The 13,941-nt window shown below is 43.4% G+C and overlaps 1 protein-coding gene across 2 annotated transcripts in view; it reads left to right on the forward strand.

The window, feature by feature from the left end:
• nrip1b (nuclear receptor interacting protein 1b) overlaps positions 1-13,941 on the forward strand; it is a 38,644-nt gene that overhangs the window by 16,306 nt on the left and 8,397 nt on the right. The window lies entirely within an intron of this gene.

Here is a 13,941-nt window from a genome sequence, read left to right on the forward strand (position 1 = left end):
TTTAAGGGCAGTAATGAGAGTGTCTTATTCTCTCTGCACAGAGCCAAGAGATGCTTGGCTAACTGCTTTGTAGTTGCCAGCCACACATACACACTAGCACACAAATGCTGTGTGTGTGTGTGTGTGTGTGTGTGTGTGTGTGTGTGTGTGTGTGTGTGTGTGTGTGTGTGTGTGTGTGAGAAAGAGAGAGAGAGCAATGGGGAACGATGGAAGAGAGAAGAGTCACAGTGATAAACCTCGGGGGAGGGAGGTAGAGAAGAGAAAAAAGGTCTTAAAGTTATTTAAAGGGACAGTGAACCAATGGCAGCCGCTTCCAGATCTACCTCAGTTGAGGCCCGAGACTAAAGTGTGGTTTTATCTTAGTGGAATTTCACCTTTTTTGACCAGTGAGCCTTCACTCTAAAGAGCACTAACTGCCTTGCAAGCAAACTACACTATACTGCATCAGCAGGTGGTTTCACATAGAAATAAGATTTGTAGCCACAGGTGCATGTGTTTTAATGTTTGTGACTGTTATTGTAGGTAGCAACTGCAGCTAAATGGCCGCAATGTGATGGAAACAATTTTGGTACAGTTACTCAGCATTTTAATTATGTCAGGCCTACGTTATACAGTACACCCAGTGGGTTCCTGAAGTGCTCATTTGAACACCGATGAGTCAGAAATATACTTGGGCTGAAGTCAGAGGGGATGCAGATGAGAGACAATAGGCCTTTCAAACTGTTGATATTTTCACATTATAGTAGGAATAGTACAGTTTCCATGTAGCCGCTTCAGAGTAGAGCCAAGTCGATAAGTCGAAAGAAATTTAGTTGCCAACATTTTGATAATTTATAAATTGTTTCAGTCCTTTTTTGGTGCAAAAGCATCCAACATTTACTTGTTCCAGCGTCTTAAATCGAGTGATTCGCTGCTTTTCTTTATGCTTTTATTCATGACGGTAAATGAAGAGTCTTTGGTTTTGGTTTGACCGTTGGTTGTACTGCAGAAGCAATTTGAAGAGATTACTTTGGGCTCTGATGGACATTTCTAACAAGTTTTGAACTAGACAATGAATCATTAATGAAAATAACCATTGGTTCCAGCCCTACCTCAGCGTCGGGCTCCTGTTTGTTGTTGTTGTTGTTGTTGTTGTTGTTGTTGTTGTTGTTGTTGCAGTACTTGCTGGCTCACTGTCACACTGCTGATGGCTTGCTGGGACACCTAAATAAATTAGTAATGCTATTAGCAACATCTGAACTTTTCCTACTGTAACCCGTTAAAATGTCTATGTGGAGTATTGTGTAATATGTTATTTGTGTATAGATTCATTATTACACAATACTGATGTCATTTTTTTGGATTGATGAATGATGAATAAATGATATGACAGTGATAAAATGAACAATACAGTCATAATGTGCAGTATGCTTTAGTGGCTGTCAATAAAGCCTCTGTGTGGGAGGTAATGTTTTCTAACTTCAGTACAATAACTCAAAAAGTGTTCATAGTCAATACCATTGCACTGAATATCATACAAAGAAACCTATCTTGTATTGCGATAGGAAACATACTAACTCCTTTTCTGACAGGTGGGTTACTGCTGAGTGCTAAACTCTTATCATATTATATTTATTTATTGTTTTGGTTTTTTTTTATCATTGACAGTGCACATTGGTAGTCATTGTTTTCAATGTGAATTTGCTAACTTGCTTTTCATGTGTAGTACCTGGGTAGATATCATGAAGTCATCTTAAATATTGTTAATCAGTGGCTATTTTGTTCAAATTTGCTTCATCAGTAGCATCATTGTAGTTTTGCCTCCCGTTTTGATGTCATAGTAACAAAAGGGAGCTCATGACTGGATACCAACCAGCTGGTATACAGTATCCACTTGGCCGACTTGCTCGTCCACTTTTTGTTTACATTGTAGTCATGTGTCCGTCGGTCACATCAGGTATCGGCTTGCAGTGCCCATTACATTGTGACTGCGCAATGTCTTGTCCTGTGACACAGCTGTTCGTATCTGCAGCACTTTAAAGCATCAGGGTGGGTTTGGTGAGTTTAGAGACTGTCCTCTGGCCTGACAACCTCAATTCAAGTCTATGTTTTTGGGCAGCATACTGGAAGTTCGTACTGTACTGTCATTAAACACTGTACCACTATCAGCTCCAGCCCAAGGGCTTAGCTGTGGTGCTGACGCTGACCTCCCTGTGTGAAGAGGATTTTCCTCAATGAAGTATCACATTATTAACAGAACCCAGTTATTGTTAAACATAGCCGTGATTAAGCAGTGTGTATGTTTTTCCCCTTTTCCTAGACTAGCATGGTTATTACTGTCCATGGGTAGATATGAGAAATACCTCCTCATCGGTGATTTTAGTCAATACACGATGAATTGGAAAAGCCGTATAAGGTGAAGGTAATTGGGATGATATTTTGGACAAAGATAAGACTACGTTTTCTGGAACAGAACTAATAGCCTCTACTATCATCTAAATTTCCTTGTAGATGTAAAAGTGCAGGCAGACATTGTATGAGTCCCCAAAGTCAGTCAGGCCCGCTAATGGAGCTGCTTCAGGCTATGCATCAATATGACATCACAGATTACAATCTTTAGACTTTGGGAGCACTTTAGGTACTTTCAGTGCTGGAAGAACGGAGCAAGAACTGGCCGACGAAACACTGAGTCATTATAATAACAATCACAGAGATGGGTGGAGTCGCGCACTGATACAGCCAGAAATTACTCAAGTATTCCCAAAGGGACTTGTAGTGTCTGCGGGACATGATAGGGATTTTACATGACCTTAATGAACTTTAGAGCATCACTTATCCCATACAGTATCACGTTTTTTCTTTTCCTATTACATTAGTCCAAAGTACAAGGGTGGAATGCAGTATTTTTGTTTTGTTTTTGTTTTTTGTTTTTTTATCAAAGTCATATTAATTTGCGGCGCACATGTCATTTACGTTCGATTTCAGAAAAAGCAGCTGAAATGCTAAAACTCTTCACTGCCTATCAGGGTAACCAGTGTCAATGTCAGTCAGGGTATCCAGTGAAGCTTCAAACTACAGTGATAGATGGTGTATAATTTCATGTATGTTTACACTTTTGTCTTGAGGGACCAACATTTATATTAGTCTACCTTTAACGGTATAATACAAACATTTCTGCATTATAATGTAGTGTACTCAAGGTAACATTTAATTTGGTCGCCTGTTGCCATAATGTCTGGGAGAGAGTGGCCAGAGAGTGAGGCAGGTATTTGGAGAATGTGACTAAAGTCAGAATGATTTTCATCTTCCGTCTTTTCATCGTTTTTTCATTGTCTCTTATAAACCCACAACTACCTCACAACTTTCAAGGATAGCATTTGTTGTTTTTTGGGCTGCAGAAATGTGTCATAAAAAGCGAGAAATAAGTTAGGACTGATGCACTTCCGGTTACCTTGTCTCAAAATCGGGGATCGTTTTGTTAATTGGCTTACGGTTACATTTTGTTCTACAACATCAAATATGATTATGAAAAGCTTACGTGTCTCGAAATAGTCGGTTGCCAACAAGCGACGAAATGAGCAGCATTAGTTGTCAGGGACATTAAACATCATCACAGAGACGCATCTACTCACGAGTCCATCTTCACAGGAGAACTTAAAGTTGAAAATAAATTCTCACTCAACTTTTCAAGTTGTAGATGGATCAATTTATAGGCAACCAGGGCAACGCTAACTTACATGTTAGTTGGCCGGGTAGCCCTTAGTGGAAGAAATGACATACAGTGCTTTTAAACTGCCCCTACACCAGCATGGTACAGGGATTAGTATCTAATGATATTAGTGGATTTCAACCTTTACATTGGGCTCATTACTGAAAAAAAAGTAATCACGTTTCCTGTAACGCGTGACTACTGCTATAAAACGGCAAAAGGGGTTTAGACGTTACCACAGACTACAGAGAGGAAATGAGAGTGTTGCTACCTTGGAAAAAGTCACTTCCAGTGATGAATAATAAATTGACATTCAGATTGTAGCAGAGAAAGTCCTTTCTGTGAGGGTTGCTCAGGGGATTTCAGTGTTTATCCCCGTTGCATGCTCTAACTATATTAATATAACAGGGCATTTTTTCCCTCCGCCTCTGTCCTCCCTTCCATTTTGTGTGTGTGCCGGCTGACCGTCTAGCAGGGAGGACGGGTTTACCCCAGGCACCTGTAGCCGAGTGAAAATCTTCCCCGAGGGTGGAGGAACATATGTATCCAGCCTGGATGACATCTAGCCTAAGTCTCTATGAACTGTACTTTCTACTCAGACAGGATTTACAGGATAAGTGTCCCTCTCTTGTGACGCAATCCTTTTGAACACTAACCACTCAAAGCTGGATTTGAAGCTCCACTGAACCCTGATGAACTTTGACATTTAAAGTGGAACTAAGGAAGAAAAGGGTGTAGAACGAGTTCCCCCTCGCCAGTTAAAGCCCCGCCGTGCGTCCCCTCTGGGCCCCTCTCGGTCACACCTGTTCGTCACCCAGCTGGCGTAGGACCATTTTGACTCTTTCTTTTGATTAAATGGAAAAGCATTTAGACTAAACAATCAATAGGTACAGGCTTGAGTCCTGAATTGCTGGAGCATAAATCTTCCCGGTGCCTGGCGTGGAGTCGTCTCTGTATCATTTTTGCTGATTAGTTTTCCCATTACTCAAAACAGATGTGTTCGCTGGTGATGAATGATCCAATTATGGGATATTTGTCACCCATTTGATATCTGCTGCTAGTCTGCGAGTGTAAAGAATTTTCAGTGTGGTGCTGCCCCCCCAGTCCACAGTCCACTGTGGCTGGGGACGTGTTGACCCGGCCTTTGGATCTGTTTAAATGGCCAACTGGCCGTTACACAGAGCTTGCCCTGTGGTGTTTTTCTGTCCCCGGGAGCACCCGGCCATTTCTCCCTGATCATCTCATCAATCTTGCGCTTATAGATAAGAGAGGTACTCTACTCAATACTCAGCACTCGTTTCATTTTAAGATAAGAATAGTTGCCCCGTCTAAATTTCTTTTTTTTCTTTTAACTACTGTATCCTCAAAAGTCTCTGCTGCCCCTCCTGATGACATGCCTCACATTGTAGTCATACATGTCTAAACTGTAGTTGACCCCCAACTGCTCCACACACACACACACACACACACCAAAACAATACACAAACACTCACAGCTGAAAGGATTCATGTACACCCCCGTCCCCCCCTCTGTCTGTGGACAGTAGGCTGATTCTGCAGCCTCCCTCCCTCCCTTCCTCTCTTTCTCTCTCCTGCTCTGCTGTGCTGAGCCGTGTGTGTGTGTGTGTGTGTGTGTGACAGCTGCCTAATTGGGCATTCTCCCCTCGTCGGAGCGCCTGCCTCTCCTCTCTCTCCTCTCTCTCCTCCAGCCTGGGCCGGGGCTGCTGACGAATGGCAGCGGATTACAGATGAGGACACGGTGACCCGCCTGACCTTGCTGCACAGCCGCGGGGGAGGGAGAGGAGAAGGGGGGCGGGGGGGGAGACAGAGCGCTAGGGGTGGGGCGGACGGGGTGCTAGGACTGCAGAGGGGCGGAGTGGTGGGGGCGGCGGTGGGCATAGGTGGAAGAGGAGATGGGGGGGGGCAAGTGGCGTCAGGTCAGCGGAGGATGAGGTCGAGCGAAGGTGGGCGAGCTATTGGGATGGGGGGGCGGAGGGGGTGTTTGCCAGGTGGCCGGGCGGGCAGGCGGGTGATCAGGCGAATGACAAGAGTGTCACATGACAGCACCCCCCCTCCCTCCTCCACCCGTGTCAGTATGTCAAGGGCGCGAGCCCCCGCTGGCAACCACCACTGCGGCATTTTCCCCCCACTTTTATTTATATATTTATTTCCTCTCCTCCCCTTCCCTTCCCCTTCTTCCTCTTCTTCTACTTTTTTTTTTTTTTATGTGTTTTTATGTGTCTATCAGATGAGCAGCTTCTATATGACTGCTGGCTTGCCTCCACACACCCCCGGGCCGCGATGTGGTCGGTCAAAAGGAGGCGGCAGATCCTTGAGTGTGGTGAATTTTAATTTCTGTGCGCACTGTAGATATTTCCATGCCCCCGCCCCCAACCCCCCCCCCACCTTCCTGCTGTGTGTGTGAGACTGCCAAGGTGAGGTTGTGTCCTCTTGTTAAGAGCGATTAATGGCACTCGTTATGTACATAATGAAATATCCCTGCTGATGCATAGGGTGGCGTTGTCTCTCTCTCTCTCTCTCTCTCCCTCTGACACACACTCTCCTATTGCCTGTATATGTGTATGTGTGCCGTGTAACATTGAGGACGCTTTGTTACAGCCCCCAGGCAACTCTGGTATGTGTTTGATATGGTGTAGAGACCCCCCCCCCTTGTAAGCCATCTCTCCAAATAGAAAAAGGACGGGAATTAAGGCCCTGTCAATTCACAGTCGAGTTTGTTCCTCTTTTTCGCTTTAGATGCGCACAACACTGCAGCCCCCTGCGTGACATGTGTTCTGAGAGATAGAGATAGGTGGCTCACCACCGAGTCCCGTTTTGACTGGCGGAGTAAATTTAGATCTTAATCTTCTTGTGTGTGTTCTTTTATAGCCCGAGAATGTTCACCTAACATCAGCTTTTAAGTTGACCTTGTTGTGTTGTTTGCTCGTCTGAGGCTCGTGTGCATGTGTGTGTTTCTAGGACGAGATGCCGCCGGCTTCCCTATAGGTTTTTTATTTTGACCTCGTGTGTGTTTGCCTGTGCGCGTATGTGTGCGCGCTAACACCATTCAGTGCCTGAGTCAAGCTGTGCAAGCTCTTTTAATCCCACGCCCCGGTGCACGTAGGCTTGATTAGTGGCAGCAGTTATCTGTGCAGAAGACAGCCCGCCCTCCTTTAGCATTTGGTCAGGTCTGGGGCACTGGGGGGGTGTCAAGTCATGAGAAAGGTGAACGAGGAAGGAGAAAGGCAGAAGATGGGGGGGGCGGTGGTGGCGGAGGGATGGCGAGAATGAGGGAAGAGGGGAGGGCTGAGGCCTGATTAGTATTCTAAAGGAGCACTCCTGCCAGTAGAGCAAATTGATTACTGCACTTTACCTGTATCAGCCTCCACAGCTAAGGATGACAAGGTACAGGAGCATGATGTGTGTCTGCGTTCACCCTCCAACCACAGCAGAATATGCGTGTAAGCATTCGGCTTAGCGTTGGACCTGTTTTGTTACTGTGTAGAGAACTTTTTACTACGTTTACCACCAGATAGCTCTCCCTGTCCTCTCCATCTCCTTCATTACAGCGAAGTAATAGGCCAGTTGCAGTTGGGTGCTGGCCTTGTCTATCTCTCTCTGTCTGATTTAATAGTCAATGACTGACTGAGGGAAGACGGACTCATTTCCTGCGAGCCTTGGCCCCCGCACTAGTCTGCTTTTAGGCTGACAGTCGGTGTGTGTTTCTCTCTTGGTTGCAGTAAAGGCAACCTGATCAATTTCAAAGCCACAACAAACCTTGCAAAATTTAATTAGTCTATCCCCTTTCATGATGTTCATTTTTTATCACACCGTTCATTTAGAAACATGGTTCGCTTCTGGTCTTCAGGCTGCAGAGCCCTGCTGGTTTTCATTCTCGCTGTTCAATCAGGGACTGATTACACCTGGGCTGCCAGGTGAAGGCAATTAATTGCAATTAACCTCTGCTCAGTTAGAAACCAGCAGTAGTTTGAGTAATGATGACCAGAATTCAGACCCACTGACTTGGATACAATACTTGTGTTTATCCACCCCTCTACTTTTGTCATGGCTGACTGAGGCAGATAATGTAATGGAAGACTAAATTATTATTTTTTTTCAGCCCAGAACATGTGTTTCACTGTGAAATTTTAATTCAAAGCCAATTACACTGATCGGTTCAGCTTGTCAGTTGTGTCACTGTGTTGTGGCCTGGTAATTTATATATTCTCCGCTGGCAATCTGGCCAAAAAGTATTATCACTGTCTGCGTATTGCTATCGTGACCCGTGATCTTAATTGCGATCTCTTTTTTTCAATTTTGAAAACTTGTGTAGAAAGTCTATGCATTTCTCCGTTTGCACCATTTAAACACATTTGTGTTAAAGATGGTTGATTTTTGCACATGCGCCTCATCCACCATGTTGCTAGCTACTGCTCACGTTGCACTATTTATAATACGTTGCCCAAAGAGGAGCCTGGCTGAGTCATTCATCCAATCAGCATAGTCCTCTAATCGGTTACAAGTGTGTATTGGATTGTTTTTGTGGATCTGCAACATGTCTTCTTACCGAAAAGACTATCTAGGTTATGTACAACACTTTGCTTGCATAATGTATGTGACATTGACTTAGTAAGTACGTTAATATACCCCGCCATTTACTTTCGCCTTCGCACCCTTCTTGTTCCCCGTCTGGCCCACATCATTAGCCCTCCATTCACTGACAGAGTTTGACCATTGGAGTTGATTAAGCACATTTTTATCAGTCCACCTGTTTTTATAAAAAGGATCCAAGTCAGATCCCGAAGCAGGTTGATTATTTCAGCATGAATAGGTGGTTATCGCCAGTGATCTAAATGCATAGGCGAGGCCTGCTAACACACGCCTGTCTTTATGCACAGAGATAAATATTCCCTGTGAACCACACACCTGAATACTCTCTCATGTTGTTAAAATCCATTTGTTATATCCATTGAGAACGGTTGTTTGACAATGTTTTGTTTTTGTTTTTTTCAAATCACACACAATCGGACACATACCTGGTGGTTGTAATAGTATGGAGGTCGTAATGTAAAGATCTGGGGTAATATATACATCTCTGTTCCTGGCCAAAGCTCATTCACAAATACTGGACAGACAAAGAACACCTCAGACAGAGCCTTGTATCTTGTTTTCTCGCGCTCAAGTTACCATGGTAATTTTCAGTAAGCACTGCAGACCGTACTGTGTTGTTAGCTTTTAAGAATTAATGGTGAGGGGATGGCTTAAATACAAGGAGGAGGTCAAGCTCAATAAAGTGTGTGTTTTGCCCTCGTGTCTGAAAGATATGGATTTTTCTCTGGTTCAGTTGGAGATCATGGTGAGCTCATAAAGAAAAGACTTTAAGCATGTACGGAGAGAGTTTGTAGAAAATGTCACACTTCAACTAATGTATTTAACCTTGGAGGAAACTGTATTTTATGTAATTATGTCTATTTGAATACATGCTTTTACTCCTTTCTTTTTTTTATCTTTCATATCTAGCTCAAGGATTCTGTGAAGCCTGGAAAAGGTTATGATACAAAGATAAGAGTCCTTCAAGTTGACAGTATTTTAAAGTCAGACTGAAGTCATTTTTAGGTCAATGAATCCCTTCATTTTGTAGAGATGGAAATGACTTATGACCTTCTCATATCATGCTACTCTGATTCTTGCAATGCAGACTTTAAATGATGTTTTTTTTAACTGACTTATTTTAGGATATGTTGTCTGAATAGTTTTATACCAATATATAATACCGAACTACTCAGTAGTTGCCAGTAGATTTGACTCATTCTCTTAACTGATATGCAGTAAAATGTTTCAAGAGAAGAATTCTTGTTATTATGGCAGATGCTAAGCTTTATTTTTCTGAGAAATGGGAGGAGAGGCAGATGTTTCCAGAGTCAGTATTGTAAAATGTTCTTTTCCATCTTTATATTGGCAGATAACTTTGTTGTGATGTTAAGGGAAGTTTACTAACTTTTTCAGCCGTTATTGCCAAGTGTTCGTTCATGTTTTGAGCTGAGATGCAGAGTATTGTTACAGCTTTTGTTCAACATGGGTCCCATTGGGGTTATTTTCACAGACGTTGTGCTATACAAGCCTTGATTTTACTTTTACATTTATTTTTTTGTGGGAAAAATACAAAAGTAACAATGTGATTTTTGCTGGTGCTTCTTTTATAATGGTAACACATTGGTGACACATTTTACCTTGATCAAAAGTTGGCAATCTGGTCTCCTCGTCATTGTCATCATCCTTCACTCCTTGTTGTTATTTCCATTCCAATACCAAATGCGTACAAACAAAGCTATTGAATGTGTTGCGTTATCGTTATGTTTCGGCGCATTGGAAGTTTTAAAGCTGTAGCACACCTCGTTTCGAGTAGTTTGTTTTTGTATTTGTCTTTTTGACCTTGCAGAAGAAAAGTCGTAGCCCACCGGGCAGTGATGGTAAATATGCCATTATAATATGTGTAATAGGTCTAATGAATAGGGTTATCTGATCTTGATAATTGTTTATCAGGTGTTTTGCCTGCAGAGCAATCATATGAGGCCTGTAATAATATAAGACAGCAGAGGTTGCCTGTCTGAAGCATATGCCTTGGTCTTCTTCAGGTTGTGTTGCAACAGGGTGCAGGGCGGTACATGGACTTTTGGGCTTGCAGAACGGCAGGCATATTTTTTTTTTGTATCATCAGCGTCACAAAAAAAACCCTTGTGGTAAAGTTCAGGTAGCTGCAGTAACTCTTAACGGGGCGTGTACTTCATCCTCCAATAGTTGGTGTTTGTGCCATCTTCACTTTAACGCTGCATTGTGTCCCTTTTTTTAATATATCTAAGGGTTTGGACGATAATAAGTCGGATCACCACTTCAGCTTACAGAGATATGGACAGGTACGCGCCACACTCACCTAATTGCCAAGTAACAAACTTGTATTGGAAGGAGGTGTTGGTTATGTACCTGGTTGCTAATTTAGATTCTGAGACTGTTTAGAAATATTTAGAGTGAAGCAGTTTCTGTTGGTTGCACCAGCTATTGCTCTGTGAGCACCGGGTCGAGTATCAGGGCCAGGTGTAGGACTAATCTTATTGAAGTCTCCTGTTCATTGGCATGTACTCAGCTCTGCCCTGCCAACTGGATTTGTGCTGCTTGAGAGATTTTCTCGGAAAAGGTTACACATAATTGTTTTATACTTTATTGGGTCAAATGTATCCAATTGATTTAAATGATTTCTTTAATTATGTTACTTTGAAATGGACTGTATTCTTACTTCAGTAAAAGGAGAGGGGGAAAAAAAATACAAATTCTGATGATTCTAATGGAATGTCCCTTCACAACCCATTGTACCCTTTAATATCATTCTCCAATCTCACTCAGAGCATTAGGATGATTTAAAAACTAGAAAGTAGGTCAATGGGAGCATTATGAAAGGCAAAATGATAGCAGAGATATGTCCGCTTCTTTTTTTTTTCTGTCACTTAGACCTCTGTCACACACCATATTACTTCAAACCATCCAAAATTACTCACACTTAAAAGAAAAAGAGCAGTAGTCTTTTAACCCAATGAAGGCAGACATCTTGCTGACTCACGGCAATAGCCTTCTTAGGGCTGATGCCAAGGATATTATGGAAATGATTCATTAAAGGCCAAGGTTTTTTGGTGGTTTTATCCAGCTTTCAGGGCAGCCTGACAGTGGGACATTTGATCTCAATTGCAAAGTGGCCCATTTCCCTCAGACATCACCACTGCAGTCTGTTTCAAGAGCCTAGCGCTGCCTTTTGGCGTGCTGGCCATGGGGCAATCAGCTGTTCCTATTTCCAGCACCAGTGTTTACAAATGGAAAATGTGTGTTGTTTCGGGAGGGAAATGAGCACCATTTTGGACTGCCGATGTAAGCAGAAGATTACCTCAGAGCCCAATAGAAATGAATCAGGTATAGATTGATGGCCGCCACGGCTCATTAAGAAGGAATGTGTGTGTGTGTGTGTGTGTGTGTGTGTGTGTGTGTGTGTGTGTGTGTGTGTGTGTGTGTGTGTGTGTGTGTGTTTAATTGATGCAGTAATTTTCAGCCACTCAGGAAATGGCCCTTGGGTGGGTCTTCCAAATGGCACACAAATATTTACTATCGACACAAACATTTTTATAAGCACATCCATGCAAGCCTGGGCGTGTAAGGTGGGGGGGAAAGATGGTCCCGGTGTGTGATACAGTGCAGTGATATCATTATTGCACTGGCTAGTTTGGCTGGGTCCTCTGCCGGTCAGCTGGGCTCTGAACTGCTTAGATGACTCATCAGTGTGCATGAATTCCTCTATGCTCTCTCTCAACCCCAAGAACTCTTTGTACTGATGAGTACAGATGAAGTTAAAATCCGCCCCCGCGCTCCTCATCCAAGGCCAGATGCAGGCCAAGAACTTGAGCACTCCGGTCCCATTTTGTCCGTGTCTGAAATGTTAGCGTTCAGTCATCACACACTGTTCCTCACATTCAAGTGCTCTGAGTAGGATGATTTTTTTTTCCCCCAGTGGATTGCCTGTGCTACTTAGCACAAGAGGTCTGACTTCTCAGCGTTATTGTATCACATTTCCTTTATGCGGGGTGCATCCACGGGTTTCTGTGTGCGCACATGGAGGCATGTGTGCTGTGCATGACTTGTTTGGTCAATGCATCCTAAGAAGTGGGTCAGAGTGCCCTAGTTCTCATTGTGTGGGCGTGCATGTGTCTGTGTATTGCATTTCACTGTTATTTTGTCCTGATTGACTTATCTGCAAAAACATCTTCTTGCCTGAGCTCTCCTGCTGTTCGCTAGCATGTTATTCTCTTGTTTACCTCTCTCAAGGTGAACAAGAGCTTTTAATTCAACTTTCCTCTGGTGCACTCGTTCACTTGTGGAAGGCTTGCAACAACTGCGTTTGGTCAGGTAGCTTATGTTTTGTCTTATTTAATCATGTCAGGCCATATTGAATTTACAAATAGCGGTCACGCCGCATGTGTAAGTGAGCTACCCCGTTGAGTATGTGCAGCAGGGCTGGGCTGCAGATTACATGATATAATAGTGTTTAGGCATCGCCTCTCCTTTTAAATTCCTTTAACCTTGACTCCCCTTAAATGCAGGGAGAACACATCTGCCAGGCTGGTGTCAGACATTAGTAATACACACCGCTCGGGCAGCATTGTCACTTTTTATTAACGCCCAGAGCTTTGCATGGACACCAGCTGTTGCATCAAGTGGAAAAGCCTTGGCGGCATGAATGACCTTGACTTTAACTGCCGCTCCTTTGGCTCTTCCCCTTTTTAATTCTTTTGTTTGGTCTCATACATTTTAAATGGCTTAAATGGATTACCATTCCTGACAATGAAGGTCATTTCGGAACTCACTTTTTTAAGATAAAATAAAAAATAAAAAAAAAACAGAGGCTGTGTTACCAGCAAGTGTGCTCGTGCCTGCGTGTCAGTGGGTGGTGGAGTGGGTATAATCTGGAGGTCAGTGGGGGGAATCAAGGTCACGTCTAAGGAGATCTAATCCGTGACATCTGTATCGGCACATTTTTATGTCAGCCTACTGGTAATTCCACATATCTACGGAAGTGGCTGAAAGTGCAGTGACCTTTCCTGTTCCTGGTGTCTTTTAAGTACAAGAGGAGTGAAACAGGGAGAGAGAGAGAGAGAAACAGATGAAGAGTCCACCAGCCAGGGGATGATGAAGCTTTCACCCCTCCCCATCACTTTCCCTCCCACTCACATGTACGTGGCCGACTGTAGGGGTAAAAATCACTTTAGAATGGTGCCTGCTCTGTCATTGGCTGACATTGTCAAGGATAATGGATAATCACCACAGAAACCGTAGAGCAGCTCATTGGTGCTGTGGTGTCCCACAGTGGGGGAGGGGGGTTGAGGTCAGGCTTTTTGGGTGCCACCACCAATGAGATGACATGTTAACAGATGTGTAAGGTCATTTTCAATGTATACACCAGGGGAGATAATGTAATAGTAATGCACATCACACATTCAGAGTGAGGAAAGGAGGAGGGCTGTATGCTTTAGGGGCTCAGTATAGAGGACAGCTTTCCACATATTAAGGTCATTTATTTGTTAACAGAGCTCTGTCACTGAACAGAACATATTTTTTCTTGCCCTTGCTGTAGCAGGGCTTTTTAACACCAGCTCTGTCATTACATGTCTCTCAAGAGCCTGAAGGTCTCCACTTTTTTTAAAGAGTTATTCGTACTTA

This window comes from Acanthopagrus latus, chromosome 13 (genome assembly GCF_904848185.1).
Source record: "Acanthopagrus latus isolate v.2019 chromosome 13, fAcaLat1.1, whole genome shotgun sequence".
Classification (NCBI taxonomy): domain Eukaryota; kingdom Metazoa; phylum Chordata; class Actinopteri; order Spariformes; family Sparidae; genus Acanthopagrus; species Acanthopagrus latus.